This window comes from Amblyraja radiata, chromosome 46, assembly GCF_010909765.2.
Source record: "Amblyraja radiata isolate CabotCenter1 chromosome 46, sAmbRad1.1.pri, whole genome shotgun sequence".
Classification (NCBI taxonomy): Eukaryota; Metazoa; Chordata; class Chondrichthyes; order Rajiformes; family Rajidae; genus Amblyraja; species Amblyraja radiata.
This window is the reverse complement of record NC_046001.1, coordinates 4,842,393-4,847,998: the sequence shown is the minus strand read 5'-3', so window position 1 is coordinate 4,847,998 and position 5,606 is coordinate 4,842,393. Positions and strand designations below refer to the sequence as shown.

The 5,606-nt window shown below is 46.9% G+C and overlaps 1 protein-coding gene across 1 annotated transcript in view; it reads left to right on the top strand.

The window, feature by feature from the left end:
• Positions 1 to 271, top strand: part of LOC116968729 (transmembrane protein 198-like) — a 36,719-nt gene extending 36,448 nt beyond the window's left edge. Inside the window, exon 5 of the mRNA XM_033015525.1 lies at positions 1 to 271. This exon is cut by the window's left edge and continues 571 nt beyond it. The gene's annotated coding sequence lies outside the window, so the exon portion shown is untranslated.
• Positions 272 to 5,606: the final 5,335 nt, after the last annotated feature.

The window sequence follows — 5,606 nt, the reverse complement described above, 5'->3', positions numbered from 1 at the left end:
TGTGGCACGTACCCCGACGGCTCGTGCTTTGCTGTTCCTTCTGAACGTGCCGCTTCATGTGCGGCCCATATTCCCGCTCATCCTTTAAACCCGGGAGGACTCGAATTCCCTTCTCAGCCTGTGCTCCAGTTTCAATCAGTCATCGTTCAGTACTATTTACCTTAAAGCATCAGATTGTCTCACCGTTAAAGCTGTAAACTAAACCTGCCCTTTTCTATATAATCCAATTTAAATGTTCAACATTAAAAATATACTGCCCTTTCATTCTTGATTAGTCGAGTCAAGTCAAGTCAAGTTTATTCGTCACATACACATACGAGATGTGCAGTGAAATGAAAAGTGGCAATGCTCGCGGACTTTGTGCAAAAAGACAAACAAACAAACAACCAAACAAACTACAAACATGGCTTTCTTCTAAGGTAGTGCAGGGTTTGACTTGTTCACTGCCAGTTTTTTTTGTCCTACTATTGGCCATGACCTGAGGTTTCTCCAGGGTGGCACTGAACAGGTTAAAGGTGGCAGTGGGTCTCTTGTTGTGTGTGATAAGGACTGGCCATTTCTTGTTTTAAAGTGGGCACAGATGCAACATGAGTGGGGACATACTGTAGGGTCGCATTGACACAAATGTTTCCTCCCGTTGATGCTTCAAGCAGTGTGTATGTCTTCAGCAGCCCTGAGCAGCCGCACCGGAGGGCCTATCGTCAACTACAGCTCACTGGTACGCGATGATTAGCGCGAAGGGCAGGGTGGGATAAAACGTCCGCTGGTCATTCATCATCTCAGCGTTGATCAACGTGCCAGTTATCAGGCAGATGCAGGCTTGGTGTTGAAGACAAAAGTGGTAGACAGGATATCCGCGGTTATCGATCTTGTCCTCGGGTGCTGTGTGTGTGTGGAGTTTGCACGTTATCCCTGGGACCGCGTGGGTTTCCTCCGGGTGCTCCGGTTTCCTCCCACATCCCACAAAGACGTGCGGGTTTGTAGGTTAATCGTCCCTCTGTAAATTGCCCCCCCCCCCCCTCCCCTAGTGTGTAGGGAGCCGATGAGAAAGTGGGATAACATAGAACCAGTGTGAGAGGGCGATCGTTGGTCGGCGTGGACTCGGTGGGCCGAAGGGCCTGTGTCTAAACTAAACAATGGTTGCTGGCACAACCACAATCTAAAGCTGCTTTCAGCTGGGATTTTCACAAGCCGTGACAATGACACATAGTGCTGGAGTAACTCAGCGGGTCAGGCAGCATCTGTGGAGAACATGGATAGGTGACGTTTCACAGAGTGCTGGAGTAACTCAGCGGGTCAGGCAATTTCTATTCTGCAAAAAGTCTTCCAATCTATACATTGGACGTGGCATTGTTAGCAAGGCTGTGCTTCCCAAGCTGACCAGCAGGTGGGGAGCTAACTCCATGAACTGCTGCAGCCTCCCTGGTAAAAGGACAGGAATTCAATGATTCAATTGTGTCTGATTTGAGCCTACATACCTGCTTTATGCTTTAAACTGTTAATAATATCAAGAGTCAAGAGAGTTTATTGTCATGTGTCCCAGATAGGACAATGAAATTCTTGCTTTGCTTCAGCACAACAGAATATAGTAGACATAAATACAGAACAGATCAGTGTGTCCATATACCAAATATCTATCGCACTCACATTTAAAATGAACAATTGACGTTTACAGATGAGTTGCAAATGTCTGCCCTCGCTCTGTATGCACAACTGTTGCTCTAACTTCACTACTGAAAGGACAGGCTGTAAAGATTTGGTTCTGCTCCCCAGTCTCAGACAAAGACCCTATAGCGGAGCAAGATAGATCACTCCTGCTAAATGCAATGGGTTGACGTGTAGTACACAACGGAGCGGAACGTGGGCCTTTTTTTCATCCATTTCAGTAACCCGACCCGACCCGACCCGCAGTGTAATCAACGTTGCGGGGGAACAGTTTGTGTTAATAAATTAAAATTCTGAAAATGAGAAGATTTTTAGCAAATAACTTTTATTTTTACGAGGATGTTTCCGTAACCGGCTTCCGTCTCCGCACTAGTATCCAATGGGATCTTTGAAACGGAGATGGAAGCCGGTTACTGAAATGGGGCCGAAAATTACCAATGAATCTGCCCATGACCGTACTATGTCTTTTTCGTCGAGTGATCTATCTTGCTCGCTATAGGATCTTTGGTCTCAGATTCCTTAATGAGCAGGAACAGCTTTGTGGAGACGCCAGGATCTTCAGATGCTGGAGTCTTGAGCAGAATCACAAGGTTCTGGTGGAACTTAGCAGGGCATTTGTGGAGTAAATGGACAGGCGATGTTTTGGGTCGGGATCCTCCTTCAGACTCTAGCTATGTCGGGGAGTCTGAAAGCTTGCACGCTTCAATCAAATGACACTTAATATTCCAATTTCAGGGTAGTAAAAACCTAGTCTACACGTTTCCCTGTAATTTTAACCCTTGGAGTGCTGGTAAATCTATTGTGTAGGAAGATAGACACAAAATGCTGGAGTAACTCAGCGGGACAGGAAGCATCTTTGGATAGAAGGAATGGGTGACGTTTCGGGTCGAGACCCTTCTCCAGAGGTCTATTTTGTTCTCTCCTGCCAAGGCCAGAGTCTGCTCCCCAGTAACCTTAGATACATGCCTCTGCATCCCGTTATTTAAGTTAATTTATGGAATTAATTAGGTGAATAGTTGTAGGCCACAACACAGGTATCTGTGTGTGTCATATTTCACATTCTGCTAATTTGATTACCTGCCCAATGGCCCTATTCAGGGACAGTTTCTTCCCAGCTGTTATCAGGCAACTGAACCATCCTACCACAACCAGAGAGCAGTGCTGAACTACAATCGACCTCACTAGAGACCCTCGGACTATCTTTAATCAGACTTTACCTTGCACTAAACGTTATTCCCTTTATCATGTATCTGTGCACTGTGGACGGCTCGATTGTAATCATGTGTTGTCTTTCCGCTGACTGGTTAGCACGCAACAAAAGCTTTTCACTGTACCTCAATATATGTGACAATAAACTAAACATAAAGTTTAATACAGCACGGAAACAGGCTCTTCGGCCCATCAAGTCCGTGCCGACCATCGACCTCCCATTTATAATATTTTAACCCTGCCCACACATTCGGGGCAATTTCCAGCATCCGTTTAACCTGTCAACCTAACATCTTCTGCCCTTGAATCAAAGTCCTAACCAGGTCAAAGCTAAATTTTTGCTGACTAAAGTTTCAGTGTGGAAGGCACAAAGTTCAGTCAGTTCTCCTCCAATTTCCCCCGTGGTCGGGACCACAAACCTCCGCAGTCGCCGCTGCGGGCGGCCATTTGTACAGGCAAGGTAAGTCCCGAATCGGTGCTTTCCTACCGGAGACCGCGGCTTAAAGATGGTGTGGGCCGCGGGCCGGAGCTCGGTTCCAGGGATCCTTCCTTCACATCATTGTAAATATTCCTTTGTTGATTGGAAATGGTGTGCAACTTTTTTCTGTAACTCTTTGGTAGCTCTGCCTGTTTTGTCTTGCCCGTGCACCTTTCTTTAATTTTATATTATCATTTATCTCTTTAATTGGGCCTTTTGTCATTTTCTTTGGGGGATTGCAGCTCTTGCCACTTCGGGGTATGGTATTACATTAAATTCTTTCGTGAAAACCTTTCCACTGCTCTACCGATTAACTGGTTTACTCTGTGTAGCACGGACTGTCTTTGAATCACATCGGTCGGACTCGAGTAAATCTAGCAACTACAAAGCCTTCCTTCTTATTAAACACAGCAATTAATGTAATCATGTTTTGATTGCTTTTGAATAAATGCTGACACACATTTGGCTGAACACCTTCACTCAGTCTTCTTCTTGTGTATGGCGTGCACAGCCTAAAGTTGTAGGACAACTTGTTCTGTTTGATCTTCTATTTGTGCATGCCAGGTTGATTGCATTCGTTGAAACAGGGTGGACCGCGTGAAGGTTGCATTCTCCCACCCCACCTTCACTCAGTCCGCCTGGGCCTACTTGATCTCTCGGTTGCCACATTGACCTTTCTGTCCTGGGCCTCCTCCACTGTCAGAGTGAGGCAAATTGGAGGAACAGCACCTGATACCTCGCTTGGCCAGCTTACACGCCAGTGGTATGAATATTGATTTCAAGTCACCCTTGCTTTCCCTCTCTCTCCGTCCCTCCCCCAACGAACTCGCACCAGCTTTAAAGTCGTCGTGTTGAGTCTCGTTGTCTATAACTGGTTTTCACCTAGCACACAGCTAACAATGGCCTGTTTCCTTTATCATTGTTACCTTTTTTACATATCTTTCATTTATTTGTTCTATATCTCTCCACATCACTCAGTCTTCTTCTTGTGTATGGCGTGCACAGCCTAAAGTTGTAAGACAACTTGTTCTGTTTGATCTTCCGTTTGTGCACGCCGGGTTGATTGCATTCGTTGAAACAGGGTGGACCACGTGAAGGTTGCATTCTCCCACACCATATCTCTTGTTTCCCTTTCCTCTGACTCAGTCTGAAGAAGGGTCTCGACCCGAAACGTCGCTCATTCCTTCTCTCCAGAGATGCAGCCTGTCCCGCTGAGCTACCCCAGCACTTTGTGTCTATCTTTGGTTTAAACCAGCATCTGCTGTTCCTTCCTGCACTAAACATAATAAAGCCTATCAACTTACTGGGTCTGGAACATAATTGGCGCCGAAAACTGATTCTGAAAACACTCAAGTAAATTAATTAACTATTAAACAAGAGTTAGTCGGCTTGTACCAGTCTGTAAAGTTATGTTTAAGAAGGAACTGCAGATGCTGGAAAATCGAAGGTAGACAAAATTGCTGGAGAAACTCAGCGGGTGAGGCAGCATCTATGGGGCGAAGGAAATAGGCAACGTTTCGGGTCGAAACCCTTCTTCAGACTGATGTGAGGGTGGGCGGGGAAAATAAAGGAAGAGGTGGATCGAGTGGGCTGAGGGAGAGCTGGGAAGGGGAGGAGAAAGTAAGTACTACCTGAAATTGGAGAAGTCCATGTTTATGCCGCTAGGGTGCAGACTGCCCAAGTGGAATATGAGGTGCTGCTCCTCCAATTTACGGTGGTGCTCACTGAGGCCCAGGACAGAAAGGTCGGATTCGGGAATGGGCCTCCTCCACTGTCAGAGTGGACAGAAGAGGTGTTTACACTGGGCGGCGGACTGGCTTGTGATGCGAATAGGGCTGTTGAGCCAAAACCAAAAAGGCCTAAGGCAGGCAACGCCATTGTAGTGGGAGACTCCATTGTGAGAGGTACGGACAGGGGTTTCTGCGGCAACAGACGGGATGCGAGGATGGTGTGCTGCTTTCCTGGTGCCAGGATCCAGGATGTCACGGACAGAGTGCAGAAAATCCTCAAGGGCGAAGGTGAACATCCGGAAGTGGTAGTGCATGTCGGCACAAACGATGTCGGAAAGAAGGGGATGAATATTCTGCAGCGTGACTTTAGAGAGCTCGGAAAAATGCTGAAAAGCAGGACCTCCAGGGTTGTTATCTCCGGTGTGCTTCCAGTTCCTCGTGCTGGCGAGAGCAGGAACAGGGAGATACGGGACCTGAACGTGTGGCTGAGGAGGAACTGGTGCACGGGGCAGGGATTTAGATTC